Below are 22,094 nucleotides of genomic sequence, written 5' to 3'. Positions count from 1 at the left end.
ACATTTTGTTATGTTGCGTGTTACACTATGATTATAACATGTAACATAACTCATTGTGAGACCACATTCACCACTATTCATTTTAAATCTGGATCTGTTTTCTGTTAAATGTTCCCTGTAAACAATATTTAAATAATAGATTAGATGAATGAGAACATGACAACAACAAAAACAACACCCATTTTGACATTGAACGTTTAAGGCAGTATATGAAATGAATAGTTTTTTAGAGGAAGTGCTGCCATTAAAATCAAGTTTAATTGGTTGCATTAATCACAAAAACAGTGGGCGGACTGTCATTTCTTTTTCTATCAAACCAATACACGTGACAGCAGAAAAACTAAACTAAAAATCTCATTATACTGAATATAAGAAGTCTTTGATATTTCAAAAACAGTCTCACGTTTTCATAACTATGTTGAAATTCAAAAAGAGTGAGAGAATAAGAACAGGGCAGAGGTGTGGAGAGAAAACAGAAAGCTCCTGAGGCGTCACACAAGTACACTTCTCAAAAATGTTAAACTTCAATTATTTGCTGAGACATCTTGTTTCAACATCCAAAAAAGCATCTGCTGTTAATTAAAAACAGGCTTTTACCTTTCAGAAAGCTGCTGATACTCCGTGCGATTACAGATCTCAGCTTAAACATTCACATGTGCTGCTTTAGGCTTCAGATCCAGCTCTGTGCTTTACAACATGTCAGCTGTTGTTTTTTCCTTCGGTGTAACGCTGCTGGTTCGTCTGTAAAATGCACTCGACTCTGAAGCTTTCCTCACTGTCAGTCTTACAGGCTGATCAAAAAGGCAAAGACATCAGTTTTTTCTTGTTCCATCACTGCTTCTGAAATATATTCTTCAATCTTTAGAGAGGGCATCACAGATAGTTGTAGCTGTGAGCTGTGCATATACAACAACAACCAGCCAACTACCCAATAACAAGAAACTGTTGTTTATTTGGTGAAATAGGACACATTTCTTATTTTGTTCTTTTTATTTTCTTCTACTGGCAATATTCTGATTTTTGGGTCTTTGTTAAAGTGGCCTCGGGAGCTCAATCGGTACAAATTAAAGTTACCATCTGGAGTTTTTAGCCACTAGTAGCTATGGAGCAATGTTTTTAAGAGTGGTCCCCGTTTTGTTGGTACTGTACCTGTGCAAGAGGATGCACACGCATGCACGTGGGAGCCACCATACTTTTTATGCATATTTTGTTTATTAATCGTTGTTATGTTCTAAATAAATAACCAAATGATCAGTGATTCAAAACAACACAGCTATTTTAGTCTCTCTTTCTCAGTCACACACACACACACACACACAGACAGACACACACACACACACACCTGGTCTTTTCCTCCCTTGCTTGGCGAGATGTTATCATTGAGATTTGGATGTAAAATCAAGTGTGAGAAATGTTTTTAATTATCTAGCCACCTGGACAGGGTTGTAGCATGCAGACACGCGCACACACACACACACGCACACACACGCACACACACGCACACACACATTGTTTCAGGTAACAGATGTTGTCCTTCGTTTGATTAAAGTCAACAAATTAAGACATTGTACCCCCTCACTGCTGCAGAAACAACACAGTATTCTATAATCGGCTGTAGGGGAATACTGTAGATTGTTTAGTACTCAGTGCAATCTTGGTTACTAGAAAATGCATTTCCTGCAGAAAATGCTCGTGAATGCTTAAATGCTGAGAGCTAAATTGCTAAAGCTAAACTGGATTACTAGCACTTCTCTCTGATGCTCTGAAACAGACGTTACAGGCAACAGAAACATTGCTGCACGTGACGCTAGTTAACATAAGGTGACTAGATTTCTGAGACAAAATCCGGGGACATTTTCGGCTCAGAAGCGTAAATACCTCCAAAAAAGTTAATGTTTTTAGCTTTGTAAAACTTAAAACGGGGAGACTGCCCCAGGGGCATCACAAGACCTAGAGCTGCACTGGGGCACAAGCCCCCCTGGGGGGGTCCATGGGCATGCTCCCCTGTAAGAACATTTAGTCTATTTTAACGTTTAAATGCATCAATCTGGTGCACTTTGAAGAGAAATTCAGAGGTAAGACTTGATTATTCTTATCCATGGATGGAAATACTGTATTTGTGCTGTAGCCTGAACTATTTTGCACTTCAGAACTTTAACCTTGCACACAGGTTGAATAGTTTTTTCTTCATATTTTTGCATTAATGTCACTAGGAAGCATACCAGTATAAATATATATTCATATTTGTAAGTGGGATTGTCTGGAATCTGGCAATATAATAACCATTATGGTGGGATACACTGGCTAAGCAATTTACAAAAATGTCTGTGCTGAGTATAAGTATTTTACATGAGAATACATTATAATTTTGTCCCAAAGCTGGAGACCATGTAGAAATTTTGTTGCAATTTCAAAACCAGATTACACGGGATCCACTTGTTGTACCGATGCATGTGTTGAGTGAAGAGTTTGTGAAATATTTCACAGAGAGTAATGGTGTGCAGAGATTTATGCAAAATGCAAATATGATAACATTTCATGTAAGTTCAATGTTAATTTTCTTGCAAACCACTAATATCATTGGGAAGCTTAGATTCCTGTTGAGGTGGTTGTGCCAGACTCACGACTTTGGCTGAGTCAGAGGGAGAGCAGGTGTGCGGTTGTGAAGAAGTTGGTAATTTCATGGCGCAGATTAACACTTTTGCATGCACTGTATCCGTGTCACATTCTCATTAGGGGCTGAGCCCCCCTAAAGATCTGATCCTAGAATCGCCCCTGCTGCTACTTCATACTTGTACTCCACTACACCTCAGAGGAAAATGTTGTAATGTTTATTGCACTACATTTATCTGACAGCTTTTGCTTTATTGCTCACACTGGGCTTGTTTCTGCAACAGCTCATTGAGTATCGGATACAATTAAAACTATTGAGGAAATATTTTCCTTTGACATTGGTCCAGTATTAAACGAGATCACAGTCGTCAACAGCGAAATTTAGCTACAATGTAAGTTAATGGACGTCAATTGTCCAGTCAAAAAGTCATAATATAGTATGTTGAAAAAAGTAATTAAAAAGTCATAATATAGTATTTTGGAAAAAACTCATAGTATGTTGTGGAATTGAACCCTCAACCTCAAATCTACAAATCTTACGTGAAGCAGCTAGTATGTCATAAAAAGTCATGAAAAGTCATAGTATTGTAAGTCTTAAAAAGTCATAAACTGTCGTAGTATAGTATGTGTAAAAATTTCATAAAAAAGTCATGGTATAGTACGTCGAAAGAAAGTCATAAAAAATTCATAGTATACTATGTCGGAAAAAACGTCATAGTATAGTATATATTGAAAAAAGTCATAAAAAGTCATAGTATAGTATGTCATAAAAAGTCATATTATGGTATGTCACAAATAGTCATAGAAAAGTCATTGTATAGTATGTTGAAAGAAGTCATTAAAAAGTCATAGTATAGTATGTCGAAAAAAGTTATAAAAAGTCATAGTATAGTATGTCGAAAAAAATCATATCATATTGAAGAAATGAACCCTCAACCTGACATCTTAATTTTACCTCTAGAAGCTTATCTCACTGAGCTATTTGCAAAGCTTTTTGAGGAATTGTTCGGAGTTGTATGTATCGTTCACACTACTGAAGCCAAAAAAGTAAAAAAGGTCATAATATAGTATGTCAAAAAAACGTCATTGTATAGTATGTCATAAAAAAAACATAAAAAGTCATAGTATAGTATGGTAGGTAGAAAAAAGCCATAAAAAAGTCATAGTATAGAATGTCGAAAAAATGTCATAAAACGTCATAGTATAGTATGTTGAATAAAAAGTCATAGTATAATATTTTGGAAAAAAATATTATACATAGTACAGTATGTCGAAAAAAATCATAGAAGACTGAGGAATTGAACCCTCAATCTCACATCTCTCCCCTGATGCCCCGTGCTTGGTAATGGGGGATTTTAATAACTGTAAATTGAGCAAATCCCTAAATCTTTACCAGTACGTCACCTGCCCAACTAGAAAAAAATAAGATTCTGGACTTGTGTTACGGTTCTATAAAAGGAGCATATAAAGCTTATTCTAGACCCCCATTAGGTTCATCTGACCACAGCACCATCTATCTCACACCTGTGTACACGCCAATGCTCAAGAGGGAGAAGGTGAAGACAAAAGAAGTCAAGGTCTGGAATGAAGATGCTGTTTCTAAATTACAGGGATGTTTTGATTGTACTGATTGGACTGTGTTTGAGGACTCTGCCAAAGATATTGATGAACTAACTGACACTGTATGCAGTTATATTACCTTCTGTGAGGATACTGTTATTCCTAAAAAAGTATGTTAAGGTGTACACGAATAACAAGCCATGGGTGACTAAATCTCTGAAAAATGCATTAAACAGAAAACAAAAGGCATTTCTTCAAGGTGATGAGACAGAAAAAAAGGAAGCAAGGAGAGAGGTCAGACTGCAAATTAAGAGGGCCAAGTTATAATATAAAAGTAAGCTAGAGGAAAATTTAAGCAGCAACAATTTGAAGGCAGCGTGGCACGGAATGAGGAAAATAACGGGCCAGCATAATAATACTGAAAACAAGCAAGTTAGTATTGCAGGCTATGATAGCAACAAAGATTTAGCTGAAGCTCTTAACTCCTTCTATTTAAGATTTGATACTCATGACTTCACAGAGCAACTTAGAGAAACATGCAAAGAGTCTTCCTCTTCCACAAAGCTAAGCCAGATGTTTGATGCCCATGATGTTAAGGCAGAGTTTCAGAGAGTTAAAGGGATATTTCACCGCTGGAAAGCTGAATATATCTTTAAATTGGGTCACTTATGTAGTATAAATGTGAGGAAAAAAAATTGAAATTGGTGCCTTTTAGGCCGAGAAAAGCCAGGAAATGTGTTTTTGGCTCATGTGGATGAAAGACACCAAATCCCAGAATGCACTTGCTTCGCTGCTCTGAGTCCACTCCCAAGCCACGCCTACCATTTACAGACAGACAGACAGTGAGACGGTCAACTCAATTCAACTGTGTTTTATTGTCATTTCAAGTAATTGTTGTTCTAAAATTTCCTTTGGGATGAATAAATCTGTTTCTGCTGAGAAGCTAAGCGATGATTCAAGAAGGCTGGCGCTCGTTTTTACCTCGGCAATCTCCGGAAAAAGCCAACAGTCCAACCCGCTATGCGGAAGTACTGGCTGTAGTCCTTTGCCTCTAGAAAAATGTATACCGATGACGTAAAACGACGATTTTTGCGTCATCGGTATAAATTTTTCCAGACCCACAATACAGAGATCTCTCCTCTCAGGGGGACATGAGGGAGGGAAGCACAGTCATTCAAAAATACTACCGTGTTTCTGCTGATACAAAGCGTAATGCTAACTCAGTGAAGTATCCCTTTAAGACAAATAAGAGCATGGGGCCTGATTCTATTACAGGAAGATTGCTTAAGCACTGTTCCAAACAGCTCTGTGAGGTGTTCTGTAATATATTTAGGATATCTCTGGAGCAGCGAAGGGTCCCAAAGTTATGGAAGGAGTCCATTGTTGTTCCGGTGGCTAAAAGCGGAACCCCTAAGGTGCTAAATGACCTCAGACCAGTGGCATTGACTTCACTGGTCATGAAGTCATTTGAAAGGCTGGTCAAAAGGGAACCGATAACTATGGTGGAGGGGGCTCTAGACCCCATGCAGTTTGCATATAGGGCAGGGATGGGGGTAGAAGATGCCTCAATCACTTTACTTTCTGTATAAGCACCTGGAAGGTCCTGGCACTCATGCCAGACTTTTATTTATGGATTTTTCATCAGCTTTTAATACTATCCAACCACATATTTTAGCTCGGAAACTGCGTACCTATTTTAATCTTGATGTAAATATTGTCGGCTGGATTGTAGATTTTTTAACATGTAGAGCTCAGAGGGTTAGGGCTAATGGCTTTCTGTCAGAACAGCGCACCTCTTCCACTGGCTCTCCTCAGGGCTGTGTCCTGTCCCCATTGCTGTACATTCTTTACACCAATGACTGTAGAAGCCAGCATGGGGACAGGCACATTTTGAAGTTTGCTGATGACACGGTCATCATTAGCCTGCTCCGTAAAGATGAATCTGAGCATGGGCCAGTGTTGGATGAGTTTGTCCAATGGTGTAATGAGGCCTTTCTCCAATTAAATGCCACAAAAACCAAGGATATGGTCATTTATTTTAGGAAAGTATCCCTCCCACCATCTAAGACTTTCATTAAGGGAACTGAAACTGAGTTTGTTGAACAGTATAATTATCTGGGAACCATCATAGATAAAAACATGAAGTTTGATGTGAATTGTGATGCAGTCTGTAAGAAGGGACAGCAACGTTTGTACTTCCTTAGGAAGTTAAACACTTTTAATGTAGATAGGAAAATGATGTCCTTATTTTATAAATCTTTTATTTGCCATGATTGCTTGGTACGGTAAACTGAACATCAGGGACAAAACCCACCTCAGCCATATTGTAAAGGTGGCTGGTAAGGTGATAGGTTTCCCACAGTCCCCCTTGATGGTTATCTTTGACCAGCAAGTACTCCGCAAGGCTCGGTCTATATTAGACTGCACAAACCACCCCCTTCACTTTTTGTGAAGAGTTTGTAATACTCCCCTCAGGTCGCAGATTTAGAGTACCTCGGTTCAAGATCAATAGGGGTAAAAACTCCTTTATCCCATGTACAATAACTCAGCTTAATTTGCACATGTAATGTAGTACTTTGTTTTGTTTTTAGAGATTGTTCCAGTGGTGATAAATTGTGTTGTGTGTATTACATACAGGAAACATTTGTTGTACTCATGTCTTGGATTGTTGCCTCTATTTGTATGTTGCTTGAATGTGTTTCTTTTTATCTTTCACTCTGACTGCATATCAAGTTTCCCATTTGGGATAATAAAGTAACTGAACTGAACATCTTTATTTTCCATTTATCATCTTATCACACTGAGCTATTTTTGAAGCTTATTAAGGAAAGGTTCAGAGCTTGTATTGTACCAAATTGTACCAAAAAGTCATATATTATTCATAATATTGTGGGTAGAAAAAAGTCATAAAAAAGTCATAGTATAGTATGTTGAAAAAAAAGTCATAGTATAATATGTCGAAAAAAGTCATAGTATAGTATGTGGAAAAAGTCATAAAAAAGTGAGCTATTTGTGAAGCAAATTAACAACGGTTCGGAGTTGTATTTATCATTCACACTACTGAAGACAAAAAAGTCAAAAAGGTCATAGTATAGTATGTTGTAAAAATGTCATGTCATAAAATGTATGTCATAAAAGAAAAACATAAAAAGTCATAGTATAGTATGGTAGGTAGAAAAAAGCCATAAAAGTCATAGTATAGAATGTCGAAAAAAGTCATAAAACATCATAGTATGTCGAAAAAAAAAAAATCATAGAAGACTGAGGAATTGAACCCTGAACTTCACAGCTTTCTTTCTCATTTATCAGCTTATTTCACTGAGCTATTTCTGAAGCTCATTAAGGAAAGGTTCAGAGCTTGTATTTATTGTTCAACTTCTGAAGACCAAAAAGTCATATATTATTCATAATATTGTGGGTAGACAAAAGTCATAAAAAAGTCATAGTATAGTATGTCGAAAAAGAAGTCATAGTATAATAAGTCGAAAAAAGTCATAGTATAGTATGTGGAAAAAGTCATAAAAAAGTCATAGTATAGTATGTGGAAAAAGTCATAAAAAAGTCATAGTATAGTATGTCGAAAAAAAAGTCATAGTATAGTATGTGGAAAAAGTCATAAAAAAGTCATAGTATGTCGAAAAAAAAGTCATAGTATAGTATGTCGATAAAAAGTCATAGTATAGTTTGTCGGAAAAAAAATGTCATAGTATAGCATGTCGCAAAAAGTCATAAAAAAGTCATGGTATAGTATGTTGAATACAAGTCAGAGTATAGTATGTTGGAAATAAAGTCATAGTATAGTATGTTGAAAAAAAAGGTTATAGAATATTGAAGAACTGAACCCTCAAACTCACATGTTCATTTTACCTCTAGGAGATTATCTCACCGAGCTATTTGTGAAGCTGGTAAGAACGGTTCGGAGTTGTATTTATCATTCACACTACTGAAGACAAAAAAGTCATGAAAAGGTCATTGTATAGTTAGTCGGAAAATTAGTCATAGTATAGTATGTCGAAATAAATCATAGTATATTGAAGAAATGGACCCTCAACCTCAAATCTTCATTTTACCTCTAGCAGGTTATCTCACTGAGCTATTTGTGAAGCTTAGTAAGGAATGTTCAGAGTTTTATTTATCATTCACACTACTGAAGACAAAAAAGCCATAAAAAAGTCATAGTATAGAATGTAATAAAAAAAGTAATAGTATTTTGGAAATAAGTCATAGTATAGCATTTCAGAAAAAAACTATGTTGAAGAATTGAACACTCAACCTCAAATCTAATGTTCAGCAGCTCATTGCTCTGAACTATTTGTGAAGCTCATTGAAGAACAGTACAGAGCTTGTATTTATTGTTCAATTTAATGAAGACAAATTCATAAATTCATAAAATTGTAGGTAGAAAAACAAATTCATACAAAAGTCATAGTATAGTATGTGGAAAAATGTCATAAAAAAGTAATGGTATAGTACGTTGAAAGAAAGTCATAAAAAAAAATCATACTATGTCGGAAAAAAGTCATAGTATAGTTTGTCGGAAAAAAGTTATAGTATAGTACGTTGAATAAAGTCATGAAAAAGTCAGGGTATAGGATGTTTAAAACAAGTCATAGTATAGTATGTCGAAAAAGGTCATGGTATAGTACGTCGAAAGAAAGTCATAAAAAAATCATAGTATACTATGTCAAAAAAAGTCATAAAAAAGTCATAGTATAGTATGTCAAAAAAAGTCATAGTATAGAATGTCGAAAAAAGTCATAAAAAAGTCATCGTATAGTGTGTCAAAAAAAACTCATAAAAAAGTCATAGTATAGTATGTTGAATAAGAGTCAGAGAATAGTATGTCGGAAAAAAAAATCTTAGAATATTGAAGAATTGAACCCTCAACCTAAAAATCACCTAATTTGCCATAGCAGATCATCTCACTGAGCCATTTGTGAAGATGATAGAGTAATGGCTCGGAGTCTACTGAAGACAAAAAAGTCATTGTAGTAAAAAAGAGAAAAAAGTCATAGTATAATATTTTGGAAAAAAAGTCATAGTACAGTATGTCGAAATAAAGTATAGAAGATTGAGGAATTGAACCCTTAACGCCAGATTTTCATTGGCCCTTTATCAGCGTATCTCACTGAGCTATTTCTGAAGCTCATTAAGGATAGGTTCAGAGCTTGTATTTATTGTTCAAACATCTGAAGACAAAAAAGTCATATACAATTCATAATATTTTGTGGGTAGAAAAAAGTCATAAAAATGTCATAGTATGTCGAAAAAAAGTCATAGTATAGTTTGTCGGAAAAAAATGTCATAGTATAGTGTGTCGAAAAAAGTTATAAAAAGTCATAGTATAATATATCAGAAAAAAGTCATAGTATAGTATGTCGAAAAAAAGTCTTAAAAAAGCTATTTGTAAAGCTTATTCAGGAATTGTTCGGAGTTCGCACTATTGAAGACATAGTATGTCGAAAAAACGTCATTGTATAGTATATCATATATATTATAGAAAACATAAAAAGTCATAGTATAGTATGGTAGGTAGAAAACCCCCATAAAAAGTCATAGTATAGAATGTCGAAAAAAGTAATAAAAAGTCATAGTATAGTATGTTGAATAAAAAGTCATAGTATAATATTTTGGAAAAAAAGGTCACAGTACAGTATGTCGAAAAACATCATAGAATATTGAAGCCTAAACTCCACATCTTCATTATACTTCACGCAGCTTATCTCATTGAGCTGTTTGTGAAGCTCATTAAGAAAAGGTTCAAAGCTTGTATTTATTGTTCAAACTACAGAAGACAAGATAGCCATATCTAATTCATAATATTGTAGATAGATATTAATCTGCAGCCAAAGGTAGTCCCAAATTAAAGCACTATTTACTTCTGTTTGAGTAATGTTTGCTAAAAACTACAGTGCCCAGCTGTTTCAGGAAACTACTGAACCTTTTTGAAATTACACTTTAAATTATCATAAGATCATACATCTTCAGTAGACAGCCACAGACAGAACAGTCAGAAGAAACTGAGGGCTCATCATTGTTTTATGGTCTCTCTTTGGCAATAAGAAAATTATAGAATAATGCCAACTTTATCTTTTAAAACAGCACTGAAACTCAAATCAAAGCAGACCTGAGAGTAACAGCATCTAATTATGGATTCTGACCTGAATTTTAACAGCCACGTTAAGACAATAACAAAGTCTGCCTGTTATCACCTTAAAAATATATCAAGGGTTAAAGGACTTATGTGTCAACAGGATTTGGAAAAATTTGTCCATGCTTTTATCTTCAGTAGACTTTACAGGTCTCCCTAAAAGATCAGTCAGACAGTTGCAGCTGATTCAGAACGCTGCTGCTCGAGTCCTCACTAAGACCAAGAAGGTGAATCACATCACTCCAGTTCTTATGTCTTTACACTGGCTTCCAGTGCCTCAAAAAATAGATTTCAAACTACTTCTGCTGGTTTATAAATCACTAAACGGTTCAGGGCCAAAATACATTTCGGATCTGCTTGTAAACTATGAACCACCCAGACCTCTCAGGTCATCTGGGACAGGTCTGCTTGCTGTCCCCAGAATCAGAACCAAAAAGGGGGAAGCAACGTTCAGTTTTTATGCTCCACATATCTGGAACAAACTTCCAGATAACTGTAGGTCCGCAACAACTCTCAGCTCCTTTAAATCAAGGCTGAAGACCTATCTTTTTGACGTTGCCTTTTTTTTTAATTCATTGTACTGCACTGTTAATTATATTCCTGTATTCTGTTTTTAATTTTGTATTCATTTTTAACTGCTTTTTAATGTTTCATGTAAAGCACTTTGAATTGCACTGTTGCTGAGATGTGCTATATAAAAAAATTGCCTTGCCTAAGCCTGAACACACAAAGAAAAGGGTTCTTGATTTTAGAGTTTCTTGGTTAATTACAAACAAAAATTCTTAATATATATTATTAATATCAATATAATTATTTACAAGACAGGTTCCAAATTCACAGAAACAAATATTTGTTGCTGTTTTTCATAATCAAAACTGCCAGGAGAGCTGTTTTTATTATGAAATGTTCACTCTGTAAAATGACTCAACCTCCCACTGCTGTCAGCAGTGACACAGGTTTTATGTCAATAAACATTCAATCAGGACTGAAACTCTCCTCTGGGTGTTATGATTTTCATAATCCTGGATTCATATTGAGTCTTTTTTCTTCCTCCTCTTCTCTCTCTGCAGATCATTGTAAGCTTCAGAGCCTCCCGGAGGCGTGAATTCAGAGTTCAGAGACACACACACACACACCCCCTTATACAGTACCGGTACATACACCAGAAGAATGAAATCAAAGTTCATGTTGCAGTTTTTCTACTCTAAGTATTTTCTTTGTGAACCTGCAGCTTTTTAAATCAGTTTAAGCCTTGGTGCTTATAGAATCAGACAGATAATGTCACTGTGAATAATAGATAATTAAAACCTGTAACAAAGTTTATCGCAATGAAACCTTAAAAGTTGTGTCTTCACCGACGTAGGAGTAATAACAATCAATTAAAGAGAATAATTTAATTAGGGAATGCAACCAGTGTCATGTTTAATTCAGAGAAGTTTGAAGTATGATCATGAATCGTTTTTCCCAGGGGGAAGCTCAACATGTTTACAGGTTTAAATGTCGCAATCTGAAAGCCACATGACTTTGCTTTGCCTTTGCAGCTATTTAGGCTAATGGCTGTCTGTCCTTCTACTCATTACTTCTTGTCTGAGGCCGGGGCTAAAGGCTGGTGTAATGAGGCAAACCAGAGCTTTCACTTTCTTTGTGCCTCTGCAGTGCTCACACCTCAGCCTATGTTCAATACAAGCTAGACGGGATTCTCTACTTACACATTTACATACTTAAGAAAACTGTTGACACCCTTTTCTCTTTGTGGCGTCATGTGATTACAATTTTGTGTTTCTTCAGATGTGTAAAGTTAAACTGGAAGCAAATTATTCCTATAACTCCTTGGTCACCATGATGTAAAGTTTGTCAAAAGATCCTGACATGTTTCTGCATGTTAGCAGCAAGCTAACATCCAAATATACAAAATGTGTACAGCCTATCTGACAGTGCTATAGCTAAATTTAAGGAAGATATTCCAACAGCATTTAACTCCATGTCGTGCTTTAATATAACAGAGGACCTTTATGTTAACTTTAGTCCCTCCCAAATTGATAATTTTGTAGACGGTGCTACGGCCTGCCTACGGACGACTTTAGACTCTGTTGCACCTCGCAAAAAGAAGATGATGAAGCAAAGGAAACTAGCACCTTGGTATAACTCCCAAACTCACAAATTAAAACAAATCTCACTAAAACTTGAAAGTAAATGGTGTTCCACTAAATTGGAAGAATCTCGTGTAGATTGGCAAGACAGTCAAAAAAATTATAGGAGGGCCCTCAGAAATGCCAGATCAGACTATTACTCAACACTAATAGAAGAAAATAAGAACAACCCAAGGTTTCTTTTCAGCACTGTAGCCAGGCTGACAGATAGCCACAGCTCTACTGAGCCATCTATTCCCCTAGCTCTTAGTAGTGACGACTTCATGAGTTTCTTTAATGATTTGATGAATTATGAATTATAACAATTAGGGATGGAATTCATCACCTTTTGCCCTCAACTTCTAACGGTTCACCTTTGAATGCAGGACTGCTAGAAAGAACGACAGGACCTGACATATACTTAGACGGCTTTTTTCCTATAGACCTTCAACAATTAATGCTAAAGGTCTCTTCAGCAAAGCCATCTACCTGTCTCTTAGGCCCCATCCCAACGAGGCTACTTAAAGAAGCGTTACCCGTGGTTAACACTTCATTACTAGATAAGATCAATATGTCTTTATTAACAGGTTATGTACCGCAGTCATTTAAAGTAGCTGTGGTAAAACCTCTTCTGAAAAAACCCACCCTCGATCCTGAGGTCTTAGCAACTATAGACCTATATCTAACCTTCCATTTCTCTCCAAGATCCTTGAGAAAGTTGTCTCTAATCAGTTATATGACTTTTTACATAGGAATAGTCTATTTGAGGACTTTCAGTCAGGATTTAGAAAGCATCATAGCACAGAGACGGCACTGGTGAAAATAACTAACGACCTTCTAATTGCTGCTGACAAAGGACTTGACTCCATACTTGTCTTATTAGATCTTCGTGCTGCATTCGACACTATTGACCATACCATCCTTCTACAGTGACTGGAACATTTAGTTGGCATTAAAGGAATCGCACTAAGCTGGTTTAAGTCCTATTTCTCTGATCGATCTCAATTTGTTAATCCTCCAAGTACACTAAAGTTAGCCATGGCGTTCCTCAAGGCTCAGTGCTTGGACCAATTCTATTCTCCTTACATATGCTTCCTCTAGGCAATATTATTAGGAAACATTTAATTAACTTTCACTGCTATGCAGATGACACCCAATTATACTTATCAATCAAGCCAGACGAAACCAGTCAGTTAGCTAAACTTCAAGTGTGCATTAAAGATATAAAAACTTGGATGACCTACAATTTTCTGATGTTAAACTCAAACAAAACCGAAGTGATTGTGTTTTGCTCCAAACACCTCCAAACTTCATTATCTTAAAGATATAGCTACTCTGGATGGCTTTGCCCTGGCCTCCAGCGCTACTGTTAGAAATCTAGGAGTTATTTTTGATCAGGATCTATCCTTCAATGCCGATCTAAAACAAACCTCAAGAACAGCCTTTTTTCATCTTCGTAACATTGCCAAAATTAGGAATATCCTGTCGCAAAACGATGCTGAAAAACTAGTCCGTGCATTCGTTACTTCTAGGCTGGACTACTGTAATTCCTTACTATCAGGATGCTCAAATAAATTCCTTAGGACTCTCCAGCTGATCCAGAATGCTGCAGCACGTGTTCTGACAAGAACTAAGAAAAGAGATCATATTTCTCCTGTATTAGCTTCTCTGCATTGGCTTCCTGTAAAATCCAGGATTAAATTTAAAATCCTTCTCCTGACCTACAAAGCTCTAAACGGTCAAGCACCTACATATCTTGAAGAGCTCTTAGTACCTTACTGTCCAACTAGAGCACTACGCTCCCAGGATTCAGAGCTTCTCGTGGTTCCTAGAGTCTCTAAAAGTAGGATGGGAGCCAGAGCCTTCAGCTATCAAGCTCCTCTCCTGTGGTTCAGGGGGCAGACACCATCACCATATTTAAGAATAAACAACAACACTCCTCTTTGATAAAGCTTATACGGAGCGAATAGAGTAGAGTAGAGGGAGGCAGGCCAGTACAGCCCGATCCGGTTGGGGAGAGTTCTCGCCCGACCAGGCACCTCTCTTTAGCCTGCCTCTCTTAGTTATGCTATTGTAGTTCTAGACTACAGGGGAAGATCCTTCCTTCCTGTGACAAACCGAGCTGCTCTCTCCTCTCTCTTTCCATTTGTGTGCATCCTTGCCCTAGAAATGCTTGTTACTAACCTAGCTCTGGGGAGTTTACTCCCCGGAGTCCTTATGTTTCTTTTCCCGCTCAGAATATTCCCTTGGAATAGGGTGGCACCACGATCTTGGTTGGAGCTGTGTCTGTGGTCCAAAGCTCTACAATGCCCTGCAGTGTCCGGCGATGCTCTGCAGTGTCCCGCTGCGTCCGGCTGCGTCCTGCCAAGTGTCTGCGTCTTGCTACGCCCGCCCATGCTGTGCTGTGCCATGCTACATCCTGTAACGCCCTTCAGTGCCCTGTTATGACATGAACTACTACGACTACCATTTGTAGTCACTGTTCCATTATCTTTGTGACTATTATTGTCACTGTTCAGCACATCCCCAACTGGCACCCAAGGTTATAATCGTTAACGAAAACGAACGAAATAACGAAAACTAGGTGGGAAAAAACATTTTCGTTAACTGAAATAAAAATAAAAACGAGGCAGCCGTCAGAAAAGTGTGACTTGCTCTGAAACGTTTTTTTCCTCAGCCTCAGAATGGGATTAGCTTACTTTTTCGCCCGCAGGATTGCACCTAAATACAATTATAGGTGTAATACAATTCCAGTTTTCACCAGTAATATTATAAGTTAACTGTGATTAAATATGAAATGAATACACTGCTAATGCTTACGCATTGACTCGAGCAGCAATTTTCTCCCACACCAATTCTCTCTCTTTTGCAGCAGCAGCAGCCGCCGTCTTGCTTTTTTAACGAAATGCATGTTCAAATTTGCTGCTTGTGCGCATGAGTATTTCCGCCGACCCGTTTGTTTGTGGTTGTTACCATGGTGAATCGTAGTATCATGGCTCCATTCATACTGCCTTTTTATTATGGTGGTCACGCGCGTGAACATACTCTGAGTTGATTGAACCAACTCACATCAGCTGTTCTGAAACCGAAAACTCAGAGTTTCCCATCTCAGGGTAAATCAACTCAGACATCAGGGTTAGACTCAGAGTTTGTTAAACCTCCTTCCTGAAACGGCTCCCTGGTGTTATTGTTGAATACATTGTGAATACATATTTCTAAAATTGTATGATGTTTTTGTTGAGTTATTATTACACAATACTTTTTCTGATCTTTTTGAATCCCCCGACAAATAACCCATATTACAAAAAAGACTAAAACTAATAAAAACTAAACTAAAACTAAGCATTTTCAAAAAATAAAAACTAAACTAAACTAGCAAACCCGCTTTAAAAACTAATTAAAACTAAACTGAATTTGAAAACAAAAAGTCAAAACGAAATAAAAATAAAAACTAATAAAAAATGCAAAACTATAATAACCTTGCTGGCACCGTCAGACACCGCCTATCAAGAGCCTGGGTCTGTCCGAGGTTTCTTCCTAAAAGGGAGATTTTCCTTGCCACTGTCGCATTAGCCACTGCTAATGCTTGCTCTTGGGGCAATTACTGGAATTGTTGGGTCTTTGTAAATTATAGAGTGTGGTCTAGACTAACTCTATCTGTAAAGTGTCTTGAGATAACTCTTGTTATGATTTGATACTATAAATAAAATTGAATTGAACTGAATTGAATTTACTGCCCGTGAAGCCCTAAAAAGGTGTATAAAGCCTTTTGGGGTTCCAAAGGGAGCTGTGAGAAAACTGATACATTACCTCAAGTAATTCCCCCATCGGTTGGGGCTGAAGATTAAATGTTTGAATCTGAACTGAGTTTAAGCTGAACTAAGACTGAACTGTCAGCGGTATAGTTGCATTGTGGGTAATGTAGGCGCCTGGTTTTGACAATGAAAAAGAATACGTAGAATAAAAAAGACAACATATCTGGTTCTGCTGCATCAATTTTGATCCTTTTTCCAAAATAATACCCATCATTGGTCAACAATGTTATAGGAGTGCAATGCTAAATTGGTGGAGTACAAATCAATCTTGACATGACACCAAGCCGTATCTAGATACAATTGCTAAACTGTGATTGGATAATGGCTGTCCTTGGGAGGGGTTAAGCAAATGTTTTCATCGTCTTTAGTTTTGCTGTTTCAGGGTTCAATCCCCTATTTAATATGTTCATATATGTAGCATTAGAAAAAAAAAGTTTTGTAGAAAATATAGTACCATTTTCCACATATTGGTACTGATCGGGAGATATTAGTCTGTGTTTAGTCAGGTTGTGGTTAGCCTAGCTTAGCATAAAGACTGATAACAGGGGGAAACAGCTAGCTGGGCTCTGTCAAAAGTAAATGTGCTTAAAAAGCCTACCAGCCACTCTTAAGCTAGTTTATTTACACAATGTACCTTATCTTATTTGATTAATCCATATATATGAACAGGAGTGTAAAAACATGAACTATCCACATTCCCTTTCTCTATTTCTCTTTTTTTTTCGTCTTTCCATCCCCACCCCGTTTCATTTTCTGTTCCTTTTTTACTCTATTTATTCAATGTCTTTTGTTTCTTTTTTCTTTCAATCTGCCACCATTCCTCTCTGTCTTTCTCTCATTTCCCAGTTCACTGAGTTAAATATGGGAAAACCAAACCAATCAGGCCATGACATGGTTATTATTTTTAAGTACTGATTTTTTAATTCTCTCTCTCTCTCTCTCTCTCTCTCTCTCTCTCCCTCTGTCTCTCTCCATCATTACCATTTGTCCTCTTCTTCCCTTTCTCCACCTCTTTTTATTCTCTCTTTCTCAATCAGTATTTTGTCCATTTACTAGGATTGAAAAATTGCAATACTATAAGATTTTTAAACCCATGAATTAATTTGACCAGTGTGTGTGTGTGTGTGTGTGTGTGTGTGTGTGTGTGTGTGTGTGTGTCTTATGGAGGATTCCCAGAAGAAGCCTACTTGCCATGAAGTAAGACACAATCTATACACACAGTCACAAGTGAATCATGCACACAGAGGATCCATAATAAACCCGAATGAAAAGAGCGTCCATAAAAAAATCCTGAATATATGTATACTGCACAAACTTCATGTATTATGCTAATCATACTCAAACTGTGCAAAGTTACTTACCTTATCCAAGGATTGAATTCTTGTTGAGCTCATTTAAAGAGAGCAGTGAGTATTTATAATGTGTAATATCGTCAGCGGGGATGGCTGATTGCAATTTTTGGACAAATGATGCAGCAGCACAAATGAGACTGTTATGGTTTTGGTGTTTTGTCTTGTCTTATCGTAGTCTGTTTTCTTGTCATTTTTGTAGCCTGGTTTTCTGTCATGTCTTGTTTCCTTCTGTTGTGTGATTATTGGTCTTGTTTTATGTTCTGTTTCCTGGTTTATTTTGATAGTCTGTTCTCTGTCTTGTCTTGTCTAGTTTTACTCCCTGTGTTTTCCCGCTCTTGTGATTGCCTGATGTTTTCCACCTGTTTCCCAGCCCTTGTGTCACCTGCCTCTTGTTACCTTGTTACCCTCTGTATTTAGTCTTTGTGTTCCCCTTGTGCTGTGTCAGATCATTGTGTGTGTGTGTGTGTGTGTGTGTGTGTGTGTGTGTGTGTGTGTGTGTGTGTGTGTGTGTGTGTGTGTGTGTGTGTGTGTGTGTGTGTGTGTGTGTGTGTGTGTGTGTGTGTGTTCGTTCCAGTCGTGTGTCTCCGTGTCAGCTATTCTCTGGACTCCCTTGGTTATTTTTTGTGTTTTGGTTTAATGAATCCTCAACTTCAACTTTCTCCTGCCTGCTCTCTGCCTTTGGGTCCTCAAATTCCCGGAACTTAACAGAGACAAAGATGTCTTTTTTATTTTATCTCTCTTGAAGGCAAACATTTAAATGATCAAGATGAGTCAGCTACTGATGAATCCTTCAAAGAAAAATATGTGGATGATGATGACGATGATGTAACCATTCGTTGTTGCATTGGATACATTTCATGTTATGAGCATTGTTTTATGTAAGTGTGAGTTCTGTGTATGGCTGCAAGACACATTTCAAGTTCAAGTTGGAGTTTTTTAGTCATTCATAATAATAATGATTCAGTCAGATAACTCACATTTAAAATGTTTATTATAACAGCAGAACATTGTGTTTGGCGGCCAGACTTCGACCTCATCACTCCAAGCAGTTTGATTTACATGAGATATTGGGGAGTGACGATAAAGTAGCTTCCCCCTGGCCGGAGGCAGGCAGCGATACAGGTGCAGGGCATTAGCAGCATTGACAAGGCAGAGATGGGGAAATTGTGCAGCTTAAATACACCGCCAAATTGAGGGGGTGTGTTTGGTAGATGATACGGGTATTGAGGCATGTCACGTGTGTGTACAGTAATGCAGCTCGAGTTGATTGCCTGAACTAGCTTGCAGGCGTCGCACCATTAATAATAATAGTAATAATAATAAAGTATACAATTAAAATCTTTGTTAACAGGTTATTGGTGTCAGTTTTTTCTGCAACCAAATACCATCAGTCTCATGTGTGATATCCATGTGGTACAATTTACCCAAAGTTATGTTACTTGGGATGCCCTCCTTCAGCCTGCATGCACCAACATGTGTGAGACCGAGAAAGTAACCGTCAAACATTCAGATCCCTCAGGACAGCAGTTTCCAACTTGCCCGGTCATTTTCAGGACACTGACAATTAAGCGGTGTACCAACCCTTTAATTAGATATAGGAAGAAATAGTGTCCTCATTAAGGACGTAATTAACTCAATCAATGAACGCTAAAGAGCACCGAAATACCAATTAAAGAGAGAGAGAATGTTTTTATTATCTTTTGGTCAGGCATGTGTAAATTAATACATTTATGGAGGAGAGACAAAAAATGCCATAGGTAGTATAATTATCTGAAATGACCTGAGTGTCCATGCATGTAGGACATACCTTCCTTTCAAACTCTCTCCCTCTAAATCTCACTGTTTTTACTTTCTCTTTCATCCTCTCCTTCTCGCTTCTGGACAGAAACACCTCAATAACTCTCTCATCCTTTTACTGTCCCTCTTCTCTGATTCTTCAGGCAAATTTACCTTGACCACTCTCTATCACACCTCCATCTCTGGCCTTTAAGTCGTGTAAAAATAAGTTAAGACTGAGAGCTCTTTTTTAATCTAGGAAACAGTAGTTGACAAAAAACAGCGTAACAAGGTCCATTCAGTAGCTGTTCGTTAGCTTTCAATCACAGTTTCACTTCTCTGAGCACTTTAAGGACTTCATGTCTGTGTTGGGATAAAAGGAAATTGAAATTCAACAGTAGTTGGCAAAAACAATCTCACAAGAAGGTAAAGCTGGCGTCTTAAGAAAAGATAAAGTAACGCATTCCATGAAGAAACATTCTCAGTTTTGTGTAAATAAGTCGTTGCTCCAAATATAAAATGTGATGATTGTGCCTGATTTATCCAGTAAAGTTGAATTATTACACTGTGGAGCTTTAAAGACATGCTCATTACAGTCAGGCAATCAGGCAGGGAAACACAGACGAGTGTCATAATAAACCAGAAACTTAAAGTCGCAATATGTTGGCGTCTGCTGATAGGATTTTGACAATTTCAAATCTGAGTCTGAAACTATTGAAAAATTAAAACTAACAGTGTCCTCAGTGTTATGATGTAGTCATGATGGGTTTGAATCAATCAACACTGTGGCTTCTATTCTACCTACTACAGATTATCTGTGTGTGTGTGTGTGTGTGTGTGTGTGTGTGTGTGTGTGTGTGTGTGTGTGTGTGTGTGTGTGTGTGTGTGTGTGTGTGTGTGTGTGTGTATGTGTGTGTGTGTGTGTGTGTGTGTGTGTGTGGATTACCAATGTTTGGTATTTATTTCCAGAGCTACAGAAAGCTCTGTGTGACTTTTTCACAACAGGGGGTCTTGCTTCAATCACATGCCCCCTGTGTGTGTGTGTGTGTGTGTGTGTGTGTGTGTGTGTGTGTGTGTGTGTGTGTGTGTGTGTGTGTGTGTGTGTGTGTGTGTGTGTGTGTGTGTGTGTGTGTGTGTGTGTGTGTGTGTGTGTGTGTGTGTGTGTGTGTGTGTGTGTGTGTGTGTGTTGTCCAGGGAACATATAACTGGATTAGCCGTCATGCTTTTATTTCTGTAATGGAAACATCAGCCTCAGAAAGAAAGTAGGGCTAAGGGCAGACAGTGAGTGTGTTCAAGACAGTGGGCGAGAGACAGAGAAAGACAGGCAGACAAACACAGTGTTGGACTTGATGAACGTGTGCGTTGAGAACATCTACAGGTTTGCATGACAGACCCTGTAACAGAGAGTGACATGACGATGGGGGGGTGTAAAAACAGGTCACTGGACAGTGTGTGTTTTGTCTCAAAGATTAGCAGTGCAGGGGTCAGGGTGTGTGTGTGTGTGTGTGTGTGTGTGTGTGTGTGTGTGTGTGTGTGTGTGTGTGTGTGTGTGTGCGTGTGCGTGTGTGCGTGCGTAGCAGGGGCAGATGTCCGGGGTCCCATGCCATAAGGCAGTGTGTGTGTGTGTGTGTGTGTGTTTCTGTGTGTTGCTGTCTGTTCATGTGTGTGAAGTGATGTGCAGCCAATCAATTCAATATCCTTCCCTTCAGTGGTTTGTGAGGCTGACAGCGAGTGACTGTTGACATGATTTCAGTTCAGACATGAAGCAACAGCAGAGAAAGTCAGAATCGTTGACGCTCATCACATCCGGATAAGAACAAACAAAACAATACTATACTAACAACAGCTATGGATTTGTACATTTGTTGTGACGGGGAAATTAACCGGTGGGTCACTCGTGTAGGCACATAAACAGAGCAAATCTTGACAATTGTCTGAATAGAACGGTTGCTGTTGCTTGTCATTTTGGTCAATCAGCTAAATGACTACAAAACTAAAAGTAAAACTTCCCATTAGAAATGAATGGTATCTAACAAAAGCAAAAACATCACTCCTTTGTTTCTAAACTAACAGCCATTCATTTTGAAATCTCAAATCACACAGTAAATCAAACAAATAAAGCGTTATTAATTACACTCAAGCAATAATCAAAATAGTTAGCCCAAACATAAAGTTAACAGCTACCTCTGACCGACACCACATTTAAATACCAGTTCAGATCGGTCCTAACAGAAGGTTTAAGGACTGCAGCTCAGATTAATTATTTGCTGTGACTATACAGAACAGCTGCACCACCTGGTGGTTACATAATGCAGAAAACACACACACACACACACACACACACACAGGTGTTTCAAATCTCTTTATCAGAAGCATAATGGTGATGGTGTTACAGTATCAAGGGCAGATCAATGTTTGCTGTAAAGAAAATGCACAAATGCAAACTTGATCTTTCATCATTGCATTGTATTTTCTATATTATTGTATTCTCTTTCAAGACCCTTCTTCAGTGTTTTTCTGTCATATCTCATTTTGTTGAGGTCAGGTTCAAGTTGTGTGTGGTGGACATGTTGAAGCAGACTATAGTACAGTACACACAACGTCATGATGTCAAAATGTCATGACTTTTAACCTATGACTGTGTTTTTCCTCCTGTTTGACACTCTTTAAGGTTTTCATTAAGAGCGAGTACAACAAC

The sequence above is a fragment of the Sander vitreus genome, chromosome 14, assembly GCF_031162955.1.
Source record: "Sander vitreus isolate 19-12246 chromosome 14, sanVit1, whole genome shotgun sequence".
Taxonomy (NCBI): Eukaryota; Metazoa; Chordata; class Actinopteri; order Perciformes; family Percidae; genus Sander; species Sander vitreus.
The sequence above is the reverse complement of the archived record's forward strand: the minus strand, read 5'-3'. Positions refer to the sequence as shown.